Source organism: Carcharhinus amblyrhynchos, chromosome 13, assembly GCF_965287045.1.
Source record: "Carcharhinus amblyrhynchos chromosome 13, sCarAmb.v2.hapA, whole genome shotgun sequence".
Classification (NCBI taxonomy): Eukaryota; Metazoa; Chordata; class Chondrichthyes; order Carcharhiniformes; family Carcharhinidae; genus Carcharhinus; species Carcharhinus amblyrhynchos.
The window spans coordinates 64,019,892-64,043,015 of record NC_137336.1 but is presented as its reverse complement, the minus strand read 5'-3'; the positions used below and the strand labels follow the sequence as shown (position 1 = coordinate 64,043,015).

The 23,124-nt window shown below is 42.6% G+C and overlaps 1 long non-coding RNA gene across 1 annotated transcript in view; it reads left to right on the top strand.

Annotated features, from left to right (window-relative positions):
* The window catches only part of LOC145351558 (uncharacterized), a 38,588-nt gene that overhangs the window by 5,577 nt on the left and 9,887 nt on the right, over positions 1–23,124 (top strand). The window contains exon 2 of the long non-coding RNA XR_013888429.1: positions 12,243–12,328. This is a non-coding gene — a long non-coding RNA (uncharacterized LOC145351558). The remainder of the gene's footprint in view (positions 1–12,242; positions 12,329–23,124) is intronic.

Below are 23,124 nucleotides of genomic sequence, written 5' to 3'. Positions count from 1 at the left end.
AATTACCTGCATTATCCCTGCTACCCTTTTTAAACAAAGAAACAACATTGGCTATTCTCCAATCCTCTAGGACCTTCCTAGCCAGTGAGGGTAGAAAGATTCCTTTCAAGGCCCCACCAATTTCAGTATTCTGGGGTATTTCCCATCAGGCCCTGGGGACTCAATGTTTCTCAAGACCGTCAATACTTCCTCCCTTTTGATCTCAACATGACCTAAACACCCTTCCCCAGACTTATCATCCACCAAATCCTTCCCTTCGGTACATACTGATGCAAAATACTCATTTAATACCTCGCCCATTTCCTCTGACTCCAGGCATAGATTCCCTCCCCTGTCCTCGAGTGGACCAACCCTTTCTGTGGCTACCCTCTTGCTCTTTAATGATGTACCGAAAGCCTTGGAATTTTCCTTAATCCTGCAGGCCAATGACTTTTAGCCCTCCTGATTCCTTGTTTAAATTTCCTTCTGCTTTCTTTGTATTCCACACTTGCTTCGTGTGTTCCCAGCATCCTAGCCTTGACAATCCTAGCCTTTTTCTTTTTGACTAGGCCCACAATATCTCTCATTATCCAAGGTTCCTGAAACTTGTCATACTTATCTTTCATCCTATAGGAATGTGCTGGTCCAGAATTCCTATCAACTTACACCTGAAAGCCTCCCACATGCCAGATGTTGATTTGCCCTCAAGGATCTGCCCCCATTCTACATGGTTCAGTTCCTGCCTAATACTGTTTTTCTCCTGGACGATATTTTTTGATCAACCAGCATCACTATGGAAAGTAAATGGTCTGGTGATTTTCGCATGATTCATTGTGGAACTTTGTTGCTGACAACAATATTTCCTTATTACAACAGTATCTACAATTCAATTGCTGAGACTGTGAAAGGTGCATTTTAAACAAGTGTTTTCCATTACAATATCCATAATGGGCAGACGTAGATGTTCAGCCCACACACCTGGGGTCTCTGTCTAGTTTATGTGGAGAGCATGCCTGGATTTTCCAGCATTCCCTATGGCGGATTTTCCTGCAACTCACCACTAGCTGCCTGCCAGATTTTCCAGTCCTGCTAAAACCAATTGACAATTTTCACGTCTCACCCATCCCACCTCAGGGAACCCACAACTGGGGGGGGGGGTCAGCTTCAGCGGAACCAGAAGATGCCACTGATGGGAAGGACTGGAAAATTGCGTTCTATATGTGCATGCTGGAAAGAGCCAAGGTTTGCAGCTCCCAGCCACGCACAGGCAACTCAAACAGCTGAAACTGAAAGAAAGACTATGATTTTCCGGTCCTACACACCATGAGGCAGGACTGGAAAATCCTGGCCAAAGACTTGCATTCAGAATCTCAGGACGTCCTAAAGCACCATACTGCCAATGAAGTACTTTTATTTTTAAAAGTGTGGGCATTGTTGCAATTTGTGCACAGCAAGCTCCCACAAATAACAATGTGGTAATGAAAATGGCCTAGGCTTTGTGATGTTAATCCAGGGCCAGACATGGGCCAACAATCTGCATCTACTCTTTTCCAAAATAACGCTATGGAATCTTTCACCTGAGAGAGGAGACGGGCTCTGGCTTAAAGTCTCATCTGAAGCCAGCAGCTTTGGTAGTGCAGCATCCGCTCAGCACTGTATGGGTGTGTCAGCCTAGACTTTAGAGTTCCTCTGGAAATATGATATGAACCCACTATCTTCTGGATCGTAAGTATGAGTGTTACCGACTGAGCCATGACTTACATTCAGTCATGATAAAAAATGGGCTTTGCACTGCTTGTTTAGCTGGGCCCACCCTACTCTTTAGTTAGTAATATCTTGCCCACCAGTCCTCAGCCTGGCCCCAAGGATGCACCCAGAAGTACTGGCATAAGCATTCACATTCATCAGCAGTTAGCGAATTTACAGCAGGTAATTTGCGTTGAGGGAAATTTGTTGATTGCATTTATTAAAGTGCTACGCGCTAAATGTGCTGATGCAGAAACAAGCTGATGTGGAATATTAAAGGACAGGCTGTTGTATGCAGATGATGACTGTACAGGGATTTTAAACCACATGATGCTTGTACTTACCCAACATTCAGTGAATTTTTGCTGCTGAGTTTTGGAAAACAAATCTCAATCTTTTGTTTTCAAATGAGGCGCAATGACCTCATTCACTCATTTATATATTGGGTATCCTGATTTAATTTATCACTTTACTGGAAGGCTTTGTTGCACACTTAGCAATAGCATAAAAAAAAGACATAATTTTAGAAGTCTGATCAAGTATCAGTTTGGGTAATAATTGATTCTTATCACAGGCATCACACAGAGCTGCGAAAACTGAAAGGAATCGGAGCTCAAAGATAGAATTGACTCAATGCACCTACCGCAAGAACATGTCTCCATCAAAAGAGATTCAAAGAGCAATTTGTTCAGAAGAGAACAAAGAAAACAAAGAACAAAGAACAAAACCAGCCCGGGAAACAGGCCCTTCGGCCCAACGAGCCCGCACTGCCCTTTTAATATTAGCAGTCCCCCCCCTCCACCCATGACCCCTATGACTTTTCTAGGACTGATAGCATATCCATCATCACTTTCACACTGACTGCAAGCCTCTCTTTCTAGGTTGGGTGTTTGCTTGTGAACCATGCCTTGTGATAGAACAACCAGGGGAATGGAGGATTGGAATTTGATGAAAGTCTCTACGTGAAGTTTATTTACTAGATTTGATTGGATTTTATTTGATTTTGATTTGATTTTGTTCTTGAGTCGGTTGGTATGTGATCTCAGACTTTTATATATTTTTCCTGATGGAAGAAGGTGGAAGAGAGTATGTCCGGGGTGGTGGGGTCCTTGATGATGCTGACTGCTTTTCTGAGGCAACTCGAGGTATAGACAGTGTCAGTGGGTGGAAGGCTGGTTTGAGTGATGGACTGGACTTCATTCACAACTCTTTGTAGTTTCTTTTTTTTTAATATTCATTCATGGGACATGGGCGTCGCTAGCTGGCCAGCATTTATTGCCCATCCCCAGTTGTCCTTGAGAAGGTGCTGGAGAGCTGCCTCCTTGAATCGCTGCAGACCATGTTCTGTGGGCTGATCCTCAATGTCATTAGGGAGGGAATTCCAGGATTTTGACCCAGCAACTGTGAAGAAATGGTGATATATTTCCAAGTCAGGATGGTGAGTGGCTTGGAGGAAAACTTGCAGGTGGTGGTGTTCCCATGTATCTGCTGCCCTTGTCCTTCTAGATGGAAATGGTTGTGGGTTTGAAAGGTGCTGTCTAAGGATCTTTGGTGAATTGCTGCAATGCATCTTGTAAATAGTATACACTGCTGCGACTGAGTGTCAGTGATGGAAGGATTGAATGTTTGTAGATGTGGTGCCAATCAAGCGGGCTGCTTTGTCCTGGAACATATCAAGCTTCTTGGGTGTTGTTGGAGCTGCACCCATCCAGACAAGTGAGGAGTATTCCATCGCACTCCTGACATGCCCTGTAGTTGGTGGATAGGGGTGGGGAGTCAATAGGTGAGATACTCGCTGCAGTATTCCTAGCCGCTGACCTGCTCTTGTAGCCACTGTGTTAATGTGGTGAATCCAGTTGAGTGTCTGATCATTAGTAACCCCATGGATGATGACAGTGGGAGATTCAGTGATGGTTACACCATTGAATGTCAAGGGTGGTGTTTAGAATGTCTCTTATTGGTGATGATTATTGCCTAGCATTTGTGTGGTGCAAATGTTGCTTGCCACTTGTCAGCCCAAGCCCAAGATCTTGTTATATTTGAATATGGACTGCTTCAGTATCTGAGGAGACGCGAATGGTGCTGAACATTATATATTCATCCCCACTTCTGACCTTATGATGGAGGGAGTGTAATTGAATAAGCTGCTGAAGATTGTTGGGCCTAGGACACTACCCTGGGAGACTCCTGCAGAGATATCCTGGAACTGAGATGACTGACCCTCCACAATCACAACCGTCTTCACAGGCATGACTCCAACCAGTGGAGAGTTTGCCGCCGATACCCAATGATTCCAGTTTCACTAGGGCTCCTTGACGCCACACTCGGTCGAATGTGGCCTTGATGTCAAGGGCTGTCACTCTCACCTCACCTCCAGAATTCGGCTCTTTTGTCCATGTACGGACCAAGGCTATAATGAGATCAGGAGCTGAGTGACCCTGCGAAACCCAAACTGGGCGTCAGCAGGTTATTGCTGATCAGGTGTTGCTTGACAGCGCTGTTGATGACCCCTTCCATCACTTTACTGATGATCGAGAGTAGACTGATTGGGTGGTAATTGGCCAGTTTGGATTTGTCCTGCTTTTTGTGTATAAGACATATCTGGGCAATTTTCTACGTTGTTGGGTAGATGCCAATGTTGCAATTGTACTGGAAGAGCTTGGCTAGGAGAGCGGCAAGTTGTAGAGCACAAGTCTTCAGTACTATTGCTAGAATGTTATCAAGGCCCATTGCCTTTGCAGTATCCACTGCCTCCAACCATTTCTTGATATCATGTGGAGTGAATTGAATTGGCTGGAGGTTGGCATCTGAGATTCTAGGGACCACTGGAGGAGGCTGAGATGGATCATCCACTTGGCAATTTTGGCTGAAGATTGTTGCAAATGCAATCTTTTGCACTGATGTGCTGGGCTTCTCTATCTTTTAGGATGGAGATATTTGTGGAGCCTCCTCCTCCAGTGAGTTGTTTAATTGTCCACTACATTCACGACTGGATGTGGTAGGACTACAGAGCTTAGATCTGATCCATTAGTTAGCTTAACTCCGTCAATCACTTGCTATTTTTGTCATTTGGCATTCAAGTAGTCCTGTTTTGTACCTTCACCAGGCTGACACCTCATTTTTAGGTATGCCTAGTGCTGCTCCTGGCATGCCTTCCTGCACTCTCTATTGCGGTCTTGGATAGAGCAGGAGCCATATCAAGCTGTGACATAACCAGAAAGAACGCTTTCCACCTGTAAATGTTGGTGAGAATTGTAGTGGACATGCCACATTTCTGTAGTCTTCTGAGAAAGTAGCGTCATAAGTAGGCTTACATTAACACTGCAATGAAGTTACTGAGAAAATCCCCTAGTCGTCATACTTCATTCCCTATTTGGGTACACTGAGGGAGAATTTAGCACGGCCTATACACCTAACCAACATGTCTTCGGACTGAGGGAGGAAATAGGAGCACCCCATTGGAACTCACACAGACACAGAGAGAACGTGCAGAGCCTGCACAGACAAGGCCAGGAATCGAACCCAGGTCGCTGACACTGTGAGGCAACAGTGCTAACCACTGTGCCACCATGCCACTCACATTAACGCCTGCCTTCAGGGAACAGTGATTTTGTACAGTTACAAACTGTCCACATGGTGCAGTATTTAATCCGTTTCTGGGTTAATGACAGGATCTTGATGTTTCTAGAGGTCAGGAAAGTGCAGGAAAAGTCAAATGTTGATTGCTTTCAAATCTGCCGTATCTGTTTTGGCCAATTTTGCAGATCCAGTGATGGTGTTCGGTGAATGCACAGCAGCTGGGTACCATTTACAAAGCTCACAGTAAATTCTGTGATGGCCTCAGATGGTTCATGCTGAAAATCTGCAGAACAGCTGTTGGGAAAGCAGCATTTTATTGACTCACGAAAACACAGAGCATACAGATCGTAGTCAGCTGCTTCAATAGGAAGATTATGATCCCAACAAACTCACCTTTCTGCCTGAAGGATGGCATATCGTCGCAAGGGACTCTTGCTATTTAATGACATTCACTTAAAGGACCCTGCTGGTGTGACTTATTAAGTGCCAAAAAATATATATTTACTTATTCAACTGCCTTGTTGGTAATTAATTTTGCATTAATGGTGTGTCATGGACCTGTGTATTGAAATGGTGAAAGGATATAGCTTCTTCCTATATTAATATGTTCATTGTTCTGTACTTTGTAAGCTTTTTTTTAATGCTTAGAAAGCTGCTTTTTATTCATATAAATACACTTGGTATATTAATACACTTGGTATATTTTTGCACTAAGGAAACCAATTGTAATAGGTTATTGATATTAAATATATATATTCTTACTTCCAAAATCTGTCATGAAACTTATATTAACAGAATTTATTGATTACACTGTCCCCCTCCCCATCCCCTCAAAACAAAGAATATTAGGGGGCGAAATCATGCCCACTCTGGGCATATATCAAGAAATATTTCCATGAAAAATGAAAAATTTTTTATTATAAACTTTATATCATTTGGTTCTTTATATATTTGGTTTCTCTCTCCACAGATGCTGCCAGAGCTGCTGAGTTTTTCCAGCATTTTCTGTTATTATTTCAATTTTCCAGCAGTATTTTGCTTTTATTTCAGACAATTACAATTATGCCCTATATTTTGCGAGTGACATAGACCAATTGCTTTCCATACGTGCGTCATTAGTTCATGATTCCTCAGCTTTTTTCAACTCTATTTTCAGTGGCGCTAATGAATCAATATCAACTCAACAAGGGAGCACAGTCTTTTGTCTTATTGAGCCGTGTAGGTACATACCATGTAAAATCAAGGTCATACATTGGGAAATTTCTTCTCTTTTGCATTCCACTGTAAATAATTGCCTCAGAGAGGCACATCAAGGACCATTTTTTTTATTCGTTCATGGGGTGTGGTTGGCAAGGCCAGCATTTGTTGTCCATTTCTAATTGCCCCTGAACTAACTAAATGAATCACAATGCCATTTCCATGAGAAGGTAAGCTCAGCCCCTTTGTTATGGGTCTGGAGTCGACTGTAGGCCAAACCAGGGATATTAGCAAACATGATGGGTTATTATGGTAATCAATGATAATTTCATGGTCACCATTATTCAGGCTAGCTTTCAATTCCCAAAGATATTAATTTTAAATTCTATCGGCTGCATTGGTGGGGTTTGAACCCATGTCGTCAGAGCATTAGCCCAGGCCTCTGGATTACTAGTCTTGTGTCATCTCCACCATCTCCCCTCAGATCTCCCTTCAAAGTTGAGACGGTTGTGATTTTGAACCCTTGATGTTTATATCTCTCTTCCTGTCAATTTGTGGAATATCACACATTGCTGACCTTAGGATCCCAATTTAGGATTTCCCCACTGATTTGGTAACTGTGCTGAAAAATGATCCTTTCCAAACTTTGTAGGCCCACAAACAACGTAAATGGGTAAAAAAAAATACATGTTAGCAGGACATTACAAGGCTCCAGAGCTGTTGCTCGGACAGTCATGATATAAGTTTTGAGTTTGTTTTGTCTCAAATTTAGAACTGGCAATGAGCATATCTATGCATATTTCAATAAAAAATGCAGTGTGAGGTCTTAGTCCCTCATAGCTAACATGGAATTACATAGAATATACAACACACAATCAGACACTTCATTCCAACCAGTCCATACCAGTGCTTATGCTCCACTTGATCCTCCTTCCATCCCACTCTATCTAACTCTATCAATATCCTCTATTCCCTGGTACTGAAATTCACATTCCTATCACATTCTGGATAAAGGCACTTCTACTGAATTCCCCATTTTATTTCTTGGTGACTTTCTCATGTTGGTGGGCCTCCAGTCTAGTTTTTCTCTTCCCCGGAAGTGGAATCACAATCGCTCTGTCTACTCTATCATAGTTTTAAAGAGACAACAGCCAAGCTTTCACTTTTCCGGAGTAAAGAGACCTAGGCTGTTCATTCTTTTCTGACAGGTAGAATCACGCCGCATCCTTGTAAATGTTTTTGCACCCCATGCAAAGTTGTTCTATTTGTTTTACAATTTGATGAGCAAAAATGTACACAGCCAAGTGTGGGTCAATCAAGGCGTGATGCATGACTTCTCTACTTTTCAACTCTATCCCTCTTAAAATAAACCCATTGTGCTTTGCTTGTATTTGTACTCGCCTTATCAACCTGCAATGCAGCTTTCAATCATTTGTGTATTTGCATTCCCAGATTCCTTTGCTTCTCATAAGAACATAAGAAATAGGAGCAGGAGTAGGCCATCCAGCCCTTCGAGCCTGCCCCGCCATTCAATAAGATCATGGCTGATCTGTCGTGGCTCAGTTCCACATTCCCGCCCTCTCCCCATAACCCCTAATCCCCTCTCCTATCAAAAACCCATCAACCCGCGTCTTAAAAATATTTAGCGAGGCAGCCTCCACCACTTCAACGGGCAGAGAATTCCAGAGATTCACCACCCTTTGAGTGAAGAAGTTCCTCCTCAACTCCGTTCTAAACCGCCCCCCCTTTATCTTGAGGCTGTGCCCCCTAGTCCTACTGTCTTTTTTGAGCGGGAAGAGTCTTTCCACCTCTATCCTATCCATCCCATTCATCATCTTATACGTCTCAATGAGATCTCCCCTCATTCTTCTAAACTCTAATGAGTACAAGCCTAGTTTATTCAGCCTCTCCTCATAGCTCAACCCCCTCAACTCCGGTATCAGCCTAGTAAACCTCCTCTGCACTCCCTCCAAGGCTAAAATATCTTTGCGCAGGTGCGGTGCCCAAAACTGCACACAGTACTCCAGCTGCGGCCTCACCAATGCCCTATACAGCCGCAGCAAGACCTCCCTACTTTTATATTCAATCCTCCTCGCTATGAAGGCCAGCATCCCATTTGCCTTCCTGACCACCTGCTGCACCTGCAAGCTGGGTTTTTGCGACTCATGCACAAGGACCCCGAGGTCCCTCTGCACCGTCGCCTGCTGCAGTTTTTCGCCCCGTAAGTAATAGTCCTTCCTACCATTCTTCCTACCAAAGTGGACCACCTCACACTTGCCAACATTAAATTCCATTTGCCAGTTCCTGGCCCATTCGCCCAGCCTACCTAGATCCTTCTGCAGACTCTCCACACCCTCCGCACAATTTGCCGTTCCCCCAATCTTGGTGTCATCAGCAAATTTCAACACCCTACACTCGGTTCCCTACTACATGTTCTCTACTACATGGATTCTTCTTTTCCAAGTAATATATGATTTTTTTAACCAAAATGTAATATTTACTAATTGATATACATTTTCCAATCAAATGCCCATTCTGCAAGTTTATTAATACTTTTGTGTAACTTTTTGCACTTTTCCTTAGTGCTAACTGTTTCTCGCCATTTGATCCACACAGTTATGTTCTGGGTTCCAAAGGCTAAATCGCTAATACAAATTGTCAGCAACAGTGACCCCAGCACTGACCCTTCTGACACATCACTCCCCACTCCCGCCGCTCTGAAGAGCCACCTTTTACCACTATCCAACCAGACAACCAGCTATCCATTCTGAAACTTATTCCCTGGGTCTGGCTGCTCTACCTTCAAACATTCATCCATTGTGCGATACTTTATTGAAGATCTTTCTTTAATGAAATTTAGAATATCTGTTATTTTATCACTTGCGAAAAACACCTCATTATATCAAAATAATTCAAAATTCATTTCATAAAGTATTATTTTTGAAGTGCTGTCACTAGAGTGGCAATAGGCAAATGACCAGTTAATGCCAATGAAATGCAAAAAAACTTTGTAAGCATCAAAGTCAACATAACTTGTTTTAAAAGTGGCGCATATCGAAGGGTAGATTTTTACTTGTGCAAAAGTGTAGAATGGGTGATAGTGGGTTGGAAGCCAGTTTTATATCCCTTCCCACTTTTTTTTAAGTTGGTGAACATAAAATTTAGAGACATAAAAAGGGCCACCAATTCACTATTGATGGTTTTACATTATTGCACTAAGTCAAGGTCTACACCTAAAGGTAAAGTCAATGTAATGTGAAAAATAATAATTGTTAGTCTAAATTTTACCAATTTTACGTCCAAACTCAGATGAGCTTTAACTGCAAGTAAGATCTGGCAGAGGGTAGAAAGTATCCATTGAGGGAGATGGTCCTCTGAGCAGAGTAGTAAAGTAGAAACACCAGAATGGAGAAAATGGCTTGGCACAATATGCAGTTTTATAATGATCTTCAAGTGCATATGGAGCAAAGCTAGGAACCAAGAGGTTCAAGGCTAACTTCAATGGAGCTGTCCCTTTAATATAATATATAGGGAAGAGGCAAGATGGTGAGGTTGCTCATTTGGTATAATGTATGGGTGCATGGTGTCAGCCATAGCTTAGCTGGTAGCACTCTAACTTCTGAGTAATAAGTTTCTTATTCGTGCCCAACTCCAGCTCAAAATTCAAGGCTTGACACTCCAGTGCAGTACTGAGGGAGTCCTGCACTGTTGGAGGTTCTCTATTTTAGCTGAGATGGTAAACAGACACCCCCTCCGCATTAATGGAGAACTCACTGCACACGTCCTGGCCAATATATGTCTCAGTCAACGTCACAAGAATCAGGTTATCTGGCCATTATCCCATTGCTGTTTGCGGGGTCTGGCAATTCACAACAGTGGGTTGGACTTCAAAAGTACTTCATTGTGCACGAGTCGCAAAAACCCAGCTTGCAGGTACAGCAGGTGGTCAGGAAGGCGAATGGGATGCTGGCCTTCATAGTGAGGGGGATTGAATATAAAAGTAGGGAGGTCTTGCTGCGGCTGTATAGGGCATTGGTGAGACCGCAGCTGGAGTACTGCGTGCAGTTTTGGGTGCCGTACTTACGCAAGGATATTTTGGCCTTGGAGGGAGTGCAGAGGAGGTTTACTAGGCTGATACCGGAGTTGAGGGGGTTGAGCTATGAGGACAGGCTGAATAAACTAGGCTTGTACTCATTAGAGTTTAGAAGAATGAGGGGAGATCTCATTGAGACATATAAGATGATGAATGGGATGGATAGGATAGAGGTGGAGAGGCTCTTCCTGCTCAGAAAGGACAGTAGGACTAGGGGGCAAAGCCTCAAGATAAAGGGGGGGCGATTTAGAACAGAGTTGAGGAGGAACTTCTTCACTCAAAGGGTGGTGAATCTCTGGAATTCTCTGCCCGTTGAGGTGGTGGAGGCTGCCTCGCTAAATATTTTTAAGACGCGGGTTGATGGGTTTTTGATAAGAGAGGGGATTAAGGGTTATGGGGAGAGGGCGGGAATGTGGAACTGAGCCACGACAGATCAGCCATGATCTTATTGAATGGCGGGGCAGGCTCGAAGGGCTAGATGGCCTACTCCTGCTCCTACTTCTTATGTTCTTATGTTTGGCTGTAAATCACTTTGACAAATGTTGTATTCACAGAATGATTACAGCGCAAAAGGAGGCCATTCAGCCTGACATGCCTGTGCTGGCTCTTCGAAGGAGCAATTCACTTAGTGCTGCTTCCCCCCACCTTCTCCTCATAGCCCTGCAGGTTCTACCTTTTCAGCTAGTGATTCAATTACTTCTTGAATGCCTGGATTGAACCTGTCTCTACCACAGTCTCAGGTCACATATTCTAGATCTCACTGCATGAAAAAGCTTTTCCTCAAATTACCATTGTTTCCCTTAACAAATCTGTGTCCTCTTGTTCTTGATTGTTTCACCAGTGGGAATGGCTTTCCCCTCTCTACTCTGGCCTCTCATGATTTTCAATACCTCTATCACAAACAATATGAATGCAAGTCTTTTTTTTTAAATTTCATTAGACGGGTCCGTAGAGTGCAGTTAATTCAAGCGCCTGTTTTATTTTTCATTTCTCAATCGATAATCCATTATGATTATTGATTGATTTGTGTGGCATATGCTCCAATTGTTTATTTCATTCCTAAAATGGAACAGGAAAAAGCAGCTAAACATAAAATACAACCAATCTCCTACAAAATGCAGGCAGTAAACAAAATTAGAAAGGAGGAAGTTATATGCTTTCACCTTTTTAATGCACTGGTCCATGACACACCATTAATGCAAAATTAATTACCAACGAGGTAGTTGAATAAGTAAATATATATTTTTCTGGCACTTAATAAGTCACACCAACAGGGTCCTTTAAGTGAATGTCATTAAGTACCAGTGACACTCTGGTGCCTTATGTAAATTATTAATAAATAATAAATAGCTTTTGGGCAGCAGTAAGATGAATGTGTTGCACAGTTACTAAATGCATATAGCAGAATTGTGATAATCATCAATCATTTAAACTTTGCCTATTAATTTTTTCATAACCTGATGTTGTATGCTCATAGGAATTATGCAACAGCAAAACTCAACTCACTGGTGTGTATGAACAATTATACATGGCCCTATGCCCAAACCAATCCTATCATGCATTATTCACCAATAAAGCACATCGGTTTCAATTAACTTGCACTCGACACTGAATGACTTACTTAAATCAAGGGCCTTTGTGCTTACAGAATCGTGGAACCCAGGCAATGGCAATAAAGCAGTATGCATTTAGCATGGACTTCAGTACACCAGGGATCTTGAGCTGAAACAAAAGGTGAGGGTGGTGCATGCTTGATTAAAACTCTAGATTAGGACCAGCTTCATGTGTAAATGCATTCATGCTTGACCCATTCATTCAAGACAGAGATTGAGAGGTTTTTCAATAGGGAGGGGTAGCGGGACAGGGTGGGAATTTGGAATTGATGTAGGAGATCAGTTCTGATGTATTGAATGACAAAGAAGGCTCAAATGGCCAATTAACTGACTCCAGATTCTATTTCTTCTGGTTGAATGTCCTTAATAGTGCAGAATTTGATCACCACATCCTTTAGTGCCATGATCACACCACCATCTTTGGGAAACGTTATCTTATAGTCTGTCGATAATTGATCCCAGCAGCAGAATATGGAAGTTTATCGCAGGGTGGACTCTTACATTCTGAATTCTAGCTTGATGGCTGGATGGCTGACCACACGTGACCTTGTGCTGACCAATTCATTAAGAACATAAGAAATAGGAGCAGGAGTAGGCCATCTAGCCCTTCGAGCCTGCCCCGCCATTCAATAAGATCATGGCTGATCTGAAGTGGATCAGTTCCACTTTCCCGCTTTCTCCCCATTATGTACGCATCCATACAGAGCAACCTCACGGGGTTGAAAGTATATTTAAAAGGGCACCAGGCCACCTCCCTATTTTTATTGGAGTCTTATTTAGGCCATACCAGGTCAGAACAGCAGATTTCCTTCCCTGAAGGACATTAGTGAACCAGATAGATTTTTATAACAATCGACAATGGTTTCGTGGTCATCATTAGACTTTTAGTTACAGCTTTGTTTTCCCAGTTTCAAATTTCACCATCTGCTGTGGGGGGATTCAAATTCTGGTCCCCAGAGCATTACTCACTGCCTCTTCCTCACCTTTAGCTTTCCTCACAGATCCAGCCTTCACTCTGCCCATACGGTCTACCCCTCCCCTTCCCAGCTTGAGCTACTGATACCCAATTTCAGTTACTCTGTGGGGTCCCCAAAAAGATGACAGAAGTGTCTACTTACCTCAAAGTCATGAAGAAAGCCAAGCTCATCAGTTGTAAAAGTGAATGTTCTAATTTCTCACAGGGAATTGCTACTGAGCTACCCTGAAACTTGCCTAGCCTCCCTTCTTAACTCCTTTGCCATGGTACAGCAGAAGTTCACTACTGGGGGGATGGTGCGGTGATCATTTAGGACAGGGGTGAGAGGAAGTTTCTTCACTCAAAGGGTTGGAAATCTTTGGAACTCTCTGCCCCAGTGAATTGTGGATTTGATTTGATTTATTACTGTCACATGTATACAGTGAAAAGTATTGTTTCTTTCGTCTATACAGCCAAAGCATACCGTTCATAGAGAAGGAAAGGAGAGAGAGTGCAGAATGTCATGTTACGTTCATAGCTAGGGTGTAGAGAAAGATCAACTTAGTGTGAGGTAGGTCCATTCAAAAGGCTGACGGCAGCAGGGAAGAAGCTGTTCCTGAGTCGGTTGGTACATGACCTCAGACTTCTGTATCTTTTTCTCAATGGAAGAAGGTGAAAGAGAGAATGTCCAGGATTGATTATGCTGGCTGCTCTTCTGAAGCAGCGGGAAGTGTAGACAGTGTCAATGGATGGAAGGCAGGTTTGAGGGATGGACTGGGCTTCATTCACAAACCTTTGTAATTTCTTACAGTCTTGGTCAGAGCAGGAGGTGTATCAAGCTGTAATACAATCAGAAAGGATGCTTTCTATGGTGCATCTGTAAAAGTTGATGAGAATCTTAGTGGATGTACCAAATTTTGTTAGTCTTCTGAGGATACTCCATCATTGAATATATTTAAGGCTGGCATAGATAGGTCTTTGGTCCCTTAGGGAATCAAAGGATATGGGGGCCAGGTTGGAAAATGAAGACCAACTGTATTGAATGACGGAATAGGCTTGACAGATCATATTATCACCTCCTGCTCATATTTCTTGCATTCACATGCTGCCTCACTTCAGAATTTTGCCTTCTCTTTAAATCCACTCCATCCCAACGTTTTCATTCTCTCCTTGTGCATCAGGAAATGCACAAGAAATGTCTTCTGGTTGAGATCTGGTTTATATGAATGCATAACGCTGTGAAGTAGGAAGCAAAAGATGTATATTTCTAAATGCTTACAGACTGCCCAGCACTAAGGGCGATGAACAATCTCTGATCCCTTGTTACTTAATCTTTTGTTGCCTACTTTACCTCAAGAGAATGAAGACTATTGGAACCTGCATGATTAGAACAGGGGGTCCAGATCAGTCTGTGATTGGCAGAAACAATTGAGAAAAGCAGAATGGATAAGTAAAATGTTGTTCATCATATTCAAAGTCTGAGCTAGGAGTGAGGCATCTCACATTCTTCTGATGCACCAAAAGGGAACCAAATGTGATCAAGTAACAAGTGGGAATGGAGGCTGTATGCAGAGACAGCATGCACACTGCCTGATGAATGAAGGTAAAGCTGAGAGGTTGCTAGACATGACAGTTTTGATCGATCGTTGATCACTTGACTGAAAGTGCTGTAAGAATGTCGGTGTGGAAGCTTCTAGTAACTTGTGGAATTGAAAGTGCTGTCCAGGGAGGGCCTATTAGACAACACGCTCAATAACAGGAAGGAAGTAATACCAGTTACTTCTCTTTAGTTACTGCTTAAACACAGAAACCAAACATTGACACTCACTCATCGTCAAAATAAATGACCGTTGCACCCAATTTGATGTCATGTAGCAACATAGGAAATAGGAGCAGCAGGAGGCCAGCCCATTCAGCCCTCCGAGCCTGCTCCACCAATCATTATGATCATGGCTGATTATCCAACTCAATAGCCTGATCCCATCTTCCCCCCATATCTTTTGATTCCCTTCATCCTAAGTGCTAGATCTAACTGCCTCTTGAAAACATACAACTGTTTGGCCTCAACTATTTTATATCAGATAGTTAATTCCACAAGCTGGCCACTCTCCGGGTGAACAAATCGCTCCTCATCTCTGTCCAAAATGGTCTACCCTGTAACCTCAGACTGTGAGCTGTAGTTCTGGACACCCCAATCATCGGGAACGTCCTTCCTGTATCTACACTACATGCTCCTATTAGAAGGTTATATGTTTCTATGAGGTCTCCCCTCTGAACCCCAGTGAATACAATCCTAACCAACTCAATCTCTTCTCCTATGTCAGTCCTGCTGTCCCAAGAATCAGTCCAGTAAACCTTCTCTGCAGTCCCTCTGTAGTAAGAGTATCCTTCCTCAGATGAGCAACACTTACAAGTGAAAAAATCATTTAATAATCTAATAAGACTCTAATTAAAATCTCTGACATTGAAACTGCAAAAAAACTATGGGCCTGTAGAGAAAGGTTTCATCGCGTAAGTGGCCATTAAGTTGTATAAACAAACAACCATATATTCAGCAACAATATTAAAGGCAAATTATGATAGCAAAACCTCTTACAGCTGCCAATCACTGAGCTACATCAACAGAGCTGAGTATTCCATAACCTTTTAGAATTCAGCTAGGCATTCATAGTCACAGCTATCAAAGCAAATCATTAAAATTCCAGACAATACACGTGAAAAATCAAATGGTATTTCATTTCCATTTTAAAGCTGAAACCTGTCACTCATGGAGTGGGGCACGTGCTTTAAAGATATCTGAACATTTATATCTCAATCCAAAACATGACAGGAGAGTTTGCCAGCACATTTTTCTCCTGTTTGGAATGCATATAGCACTTTCTCCATTGGGAAAAGTACTATTATTCATATCAACAGTTACATGATGGTAAAAGCACATTTACCTTAACATATAGCACTGAATAGTGATATCTGAAGGTGTTAAAACATATAACAACTACTTGTCACAATGTTCCAGACTTCTCAACGGTCTACCCCCAATGGTCATGCACTCACCAAAGAAGTTTATTTTTTGGCACTTCCAAAACCCACATCCACACATGAAGATAGCGTGGGAAGATAAATTCACATTTTCTATGTTCCTCAAAATAGAGAGCCCCAATCTCAAAAGAGTGTGCATGCATTTGGGGCAGTACAGTGGTACAGAGGTTAACACTCCTGCCTCACAGTGCCAGGGACCCAGGTTCAATTCCAGCCTCAGGTGACTGTGTGGAGTTTGAACATTCTCCGTGTCTGCAGGTTTCCTTCAGGTGCTCTGGTTTCCTCCTACAGTCCAAAGATGTGAGGGTTAGGTTGATTGGTCATGGTAAATTGTCCCATCACGTCAGGGGTACTAGCAGGGTAAATGTGCGGGGTTGGGGGGATAGGGCCTGAATAAGATTGTCATTGGTGCAGACTCAATGGGCCGAATGGCCTCATTTTGCACTGTAGGGATTCTATGATTTTGCTCACAAGGTCTTCCCAACTTGTGAAAGGTTACAAAAGGAAGGCGTGGGAAGACAGTGGAAAATTATTTTCCAGAGAAAGAAAAGGTTAAGTTCAGCCCTTCGCAACCAGATTCATGCCTCCATAGGGAAATGAAAATCCAGCCCCATGACACCAAGTGCTAAATTTAAATGGGTGAGCTGCATGCTGAGAAGATCTCACCCATGTCAGAGTTTTCAGTATGGCATCAATTCTTGAAAGTATTTTCAGGGTAATGAAGCTTGTACAGACTTGTAGTGCAAACGATTTTATTTCACCTAAACTGATTTTACAGCTGTTACTTGCGAGTCACAAATTATTACTTGTATGTCAACACACAATTCCCTGTCCGTTCAGCTGGAAAAATATGGTATTATGAACTACTGACTTGACTGCTCCACCAAAGTCCAGCTGCAACCCATTTTTTTTCAACTGCCTAGTGGAAATTGCAATTAAAGGTGAGTCAGACAATGTTAGTTTTTTTTCATTCCAAAATGAAATATCCTCGGCAAAAACTGGTAGCTTGATTGTTTATTGATAAAAGTTACTCAGTTGGGCAGATGAATAACAATTCTGTCAAGGATCTTGACCTCTTGTCGAAGAGCTAAGCACCTGATTAGTACATTTGTCATTCTACTCTTGAGTGCAGATTACACAACCCTTACAACATCAAAAATACATATTTATTATTGTCAGGGCAATAATGAAAGAAATAGCTGCCCTGACTCCAAAATAAATTATTAAAGTTTGTTGTTTAAGTTTATTTATTAGTACCACTAGTAAGCTTACATTAATATGCCAGAGCAAGCTCGAAGACCAAATGGCCTCCTCCTGCTCCTACCTTCTATGTTTCTATGTTAACACTGCAATATAGTTACTGTGAAAATACCCTAGTTGCCACATTCTGGCGCCTGTTCGGATACCCTGAGGGAGAATCTTAGCATGGTCAACGCGCCTAACCACCATGTTGTTCAGACTGTGGGAAGAACCCGGACCACCCAGAGGAATTCCACGCAGACAAGGGGAGAATGTGCAAACTCCACACAGACAGGGATCCAAGCTGGGAATTGAACCCGGATCCTTGGAGCTGTGAGTAGCAGTGCTCATCATTGTGACACAATCCAGCTACTTTGGAATTGAACTCAGCTCTGGCTCAATTAGTAGAACTTCGCAGTATAACGTTGTTGGTCCAAGTCTCACTGTAGAACCTCAAGACACAACTAACCTTTGGCTAATGCTGAAGGGCAGGACCAAGGGAGTGCACTGTCAGAAGTGATGGATAGGAATCGTAGTGGGTGGAACAGGACCATGCGAGAGCCCATTGACCTGGGGAGGGATTTTCCAGTCTTGGGGTGAGCATGGCCGGAAAATCCCTCCCGACGTTTTTTGAATGAGATGTCAAAATCATAGGGTAAAGGGCTAACATCAGTAGTAGATACAACTATGACAGAATGATGTATGACTAAGATCTGGAGGGAAAGAGATGTCTAACCCCCTGCAGAATTCATAAGATGTAGAGCTGTAAGTAAACAAGAATACCTCTTATAAACTACAATCTAAATTAGTTTTATTAGGAAAGTAGATAGACCCTAAACAACCTCTTGTGGACTCCCATCACATGGCAAAATGTGGTGGTATTGCACATGAGTTAAAGACCGTGCTTGCCCCAAGACCAGAAAATCCTGTCTGAGGTCAACAAATCTTTCGATCATCCTGTCATGGCAGTATTGTCCCATCCTGCTCGCTGCAGGAATCGTAGCGAGCGAGACTGGAAAATTCCACCCCATGAAAAACTTCAAATGAAGGCTACAGACCTGACGGAGCGACAGATACTTGGATGAAGGATGAAAAGAAAATGAATTGGAAATTCACCTGGGAATTCAGAGGTTCAAGGATACAACAGATGCAAGCTGAGACACAGACCAGGAGAATGGATAGCTGTGAGCATAGATCACAATCCACAAGCATCAATAACACTGGGGATAAGCACAAGCCTACACTGCCACTCTCAGAACCATCCTGAATTGCTGCAGGTTCACAAAGGGCTCAACACTGAGGCAAATGGAGAAAGAGGATTTCCAGATATTGAAGAGCTTCAAGAAGGAACAAAGGATCAGGTCAGTGCTTTATGCAACTGGAGTTATTTCCAGTGACAAAACAGCAAGGCAGAAAGTTGATGAGGCTTCAAGCTCTGATGATGAAGTCCTCCGGGAATTCAATTCATATTTCAGCAATCACTAAAAAAGTGAAATTCAATAAATGGAAACAAAAATCAGGGTCAGGATTTATTGTGCATCCCACTGCATATTTCATGGCCCACCATTGACCAGTGGCAGAATCTTTTGGTCTCCCAAGTTTAATGGGGTTTCCCATTGAATGTTCCTTTGTTGCCCAGAAACCCACCCCGGGGTGCATTTTCGGCAGGACCAGAAGATCCCACTAGTGTGAATAGCTGTAAATTTCCCAGCCAGAAGTTTGCAAGGATTCATTCATTAATGACTTGCACAGAGAATTGTTACTGCAGGATTCTGAGAGATGAATTAATATGCAATTGCAAAGTAGTTGGCCCGAGATAAAGCTCTTTCAGATCCCCTGTAAATGTGAGAAGGTTATAACTCCTGCCAAGGCAATACAATTCACATGATAGAGCTCTGAAAGCAAAATAAAATGATTATTTATGGGGAAAGTGACATCATTTGGAAAATATGAAATAGGCCATTGGACAAGGGAGTGAAAGCACGTCAAAACAAAAGTCAGCAAAACTGTGGAAACTTTTACTTCGAAATGCTATCAGTGTAGTAGGAAAACACTGCACAAGTGGAATGATTGCCCAGAAGGGGCAGAAAAGTGCCACAACTGCAGAAAATTAGGACATTTTAAAGTTGTCTACTGAGTGCCCCAAGAAACTCTCAAGAAAGAAAAGAGAAAATTCCAAGTCCAAACCAAACACAACAAATGGAAAAACTACAGAAAATAACAATTAACATTCCTCGGGAAATTAATGAAAGAGAAGATAATTACTAGAACATGAAATGAAAGTGGAAGGATATCACACAGAGTTTAAATTATTTACAGGTGCTGATGTTTCAGTCTGAACTGATGAAGTAAAGTGGCTTAAATATATCATAGTACAGCCATCATCCATCCAGTTACAAGGTCCATGAGGGAAAACACAAAGTCAGAGGTCAACATTTGGCAAAATTAAAATACAAGAGTAAAGAAATCATTGAACTTCTATATATCACAAAGAATCAAAAATCATCATTATCAAGCAAGAAAGCATACTTACAATTGAAGCTGCCCAATAAGGTTGATGAAATTCCTGATGAACAGTCCAATAACGTACTCATGAATGAATTTCCAACTGTATTTTCTGGCTTAGAAAGGCTGGAAACTGAATATTATACAATTCTAAGAGCTAATGCTAAATACGTTTGCCTCCTCACACTGAAGTCCCTCACCCACTCTTAGACAAAGACAAGAGCACAACTGTGCACCTGCTACAGCAGGGGTTTATCTTTCCATTAATCATATTCACAATGTGGTGTTCTGCAATGGTCAGGATCTCAAAGCCAAACAGCTCAATTAAAATCTATGGGGACTTGACTCAACAAATCAGTGAAATATGAGATCCACCCAATGGCATCAGTGCATGAAAGTCTTGCAAAAATTGGTTGAAGGTACCCTCTTCACCAAATTAGATGCAAACAGAGGCCGTTGGCCATTGTCTCTTAACAAATAATCTAGATTGCTAACCACCTTTATAATGGCATTCGATCATTATTGTCGTAACAGATTGTCACTCAGAATTACTTCTGCACCAGAGATATTCCAAAGAACGATGTCTCAGACAAAGAACAAAGAACAACCCAGCATGGGAAACAGGCCCTTCGGCCCAACGAGCCCACGCCTTGGGGGACGGCACGGAAAAAGTAATTTGTCATACTTGTCATACTTGTAGATGGCTCCACAAGAGAACTGTGTGACCATGGAGTGAGAGCAGTCCTGAAAGATCATGCAAACCTCAGGAATAACAGATGATTCGCAGAAAACAAAGGTGATTAGAGATCTCCTACAATCTGGGAACATCGCAAAGTTGCAAAGGTTGCTTCGGATGGTCAACTAAGTAGGAACATTGCGAACCAACTTGGCAGAAATCAATAAGCCATTGACACAGCCATTGAGACAAGGTAAACAATGATGCTAGAATGTGGACCAGCAAAATACTTTGAATAAGATTAAAAATCTTCTCATTTCATCTGAAATTCTAGTGCACTATGATCCAAAATTGCCAACAATTCTAGCAAGCAGACATATTGTCTGAAGGCTTGAGCACTGTTTTGTTTCAAGCTCGAAAAGATGGAAAAAGTAGGCCAGTTTATTACACCACAAGAGACACAGAGAAAACAGACACAGAGAAAAGATAAGCAACCATTGAAAAAGAAGCACTGGCCCATTAATGGTTCTCAGACTGTGTGATGGATTGAAGTTTAAAATTAAAACAGACCACAAACTATTAGTAACTCTCCTAAATATGAAGAAGACTGTGAAGATGGGCCTGAAATTCAACACTTCAAACTTGGACTAATGAGGGATGATTCAGTGACTGAGTAACTTCAAGTTTATCAAGAATACCAGCTGAAGGAAGCAAACTGGAAGATTTGAATTCCTTTGAGGAAGTCGATGCATTTACTTCACTCCCCAGAAGGAAAAAAATTTAGACCAGTATTCCTATTATCCTGTTTTACAGATGTTGCAATTTAAAGTACACAAGACCAGTTCAGACCATTCTTACTTCCCGATTTTACTGTTTTTTCCTCCTGGGTCAATACCAAAGACTCAGCAACTACGTAGAAGAAACTACAAGAGATTATGCAAACTCAATAGCAGGGTGACAAATGTATCCAAATAAAAAAGGATGGCCAGATTATATTCCTAACAACCAGAACTATGCCAATATTTTGAAAGAGAAAGCTTCTTATAATCATTGATAGTTTCCTCATTCTTAAATCAGATGAATTATCCCTCAAACACTTTGACTCTTCAAACAATACATCAAAGTCATTTGTTCTATTAAAGAGATAATCTCACATTGCTTTACCTGTGCAGCGAATAGCCAACAACAGAACAAGCCACAGGCAGTCTCCACTTTTGCATTGAGGCCATGGGAGCACCTGGGAATCATCACTACTCCAGATGGATTGAGGTGAATAGTTTGCACAACATCTTGGAGGAAACAGTCATTCATTCACTGAAGACCATCAAACAAGGGATCTCAGATATTGTCGTGTCAACCAATGGTCCCAGTTTGCTAATAAATTATTCCTTAACTTTGTGCAGGGAAATGGTTTCATGCACATGATTAGTTCAACTAGATATCTTCGGTTGAAATGAGAAACAGAAAGAGGAGTTAGGACAATCAAAGAATTGATGAAAAAACACATATATTAACTTGGCCCTTCTTAGTCATGGAACCTCACCATGACAAAATGGGTTCTCACGTTAAGAGTTATTAATGGGAATAAAATTTCCCAGAAGTTAGAATCAACTATCACTTCAGATGATCGTGAAACAGTATGAGGAGCAGCAAAGACAAAAAACATCCTTATAACTCTCAGGAGCCCCCATACTCACTCAGCCTGAAAAAAAATCGTGAGTCTGAATCGCGTTGTGGGTGGGACTTATCGCGGCCAAAATGCTGCTGCTCCGATCGGAGTTTTGAACTGCTTATGCACAGTGAAAACAAATTTGAAAAACATGCCCCTATCACATTGCTCCCGGGCCGCAAAAAGAGGAAAAAGCGGCCCAGCGCTGATGGCTTCCACAGACATCGCCCCATTCCATAACATAACTGTGCCCCTTATACACCCACCTACCCCGCTACCCAGACCAATCAGGATCCTCTATCTCACTCCCCCCCACCAATTGCCTGCAGAATGGCAGTGGTCCCACCCTCCCCCAGCCACCTCACATCCCTCCCCCATCAGAGATCGGGAAGCCCGATCATTCCCTGGTGAGGGAGGGGGGAAGAAGGAGGCCCGATCGTTCTCTGGTGAGGGTGAGGGAGGAGGGAGGCGAGTCAGGTGTATCTCAGATTGGAGGGGGGGAAGGGAGGAAGGGGGCCTGATCATTCTTCGGTGGACGAGGTGGGGATGGGGGAGTGTAGGAGGAGGGAGTCCTGATTATTCTCTGGTGGGGGGTGAAGGAGGGAGGTTTGATCATTCTCTGGTGGTGGGGGGGGGTGGGGGGGGGGAGGAAGAAGAAGGCCTGATCATTCTCTGGTTGTGGGGGGGGGGCTCAATCATTCTCTGGTGGAGGGGGAAGAAGGAGACCAGATCATTCTTTGGTGAGGGGAATGGGAAGGGAGGTAGATCAGATATATCCATGGTGTGGGGGGGGCAGGGGGTGGAGGGAGGCCCAATCATTCTCTATTGAGGGGG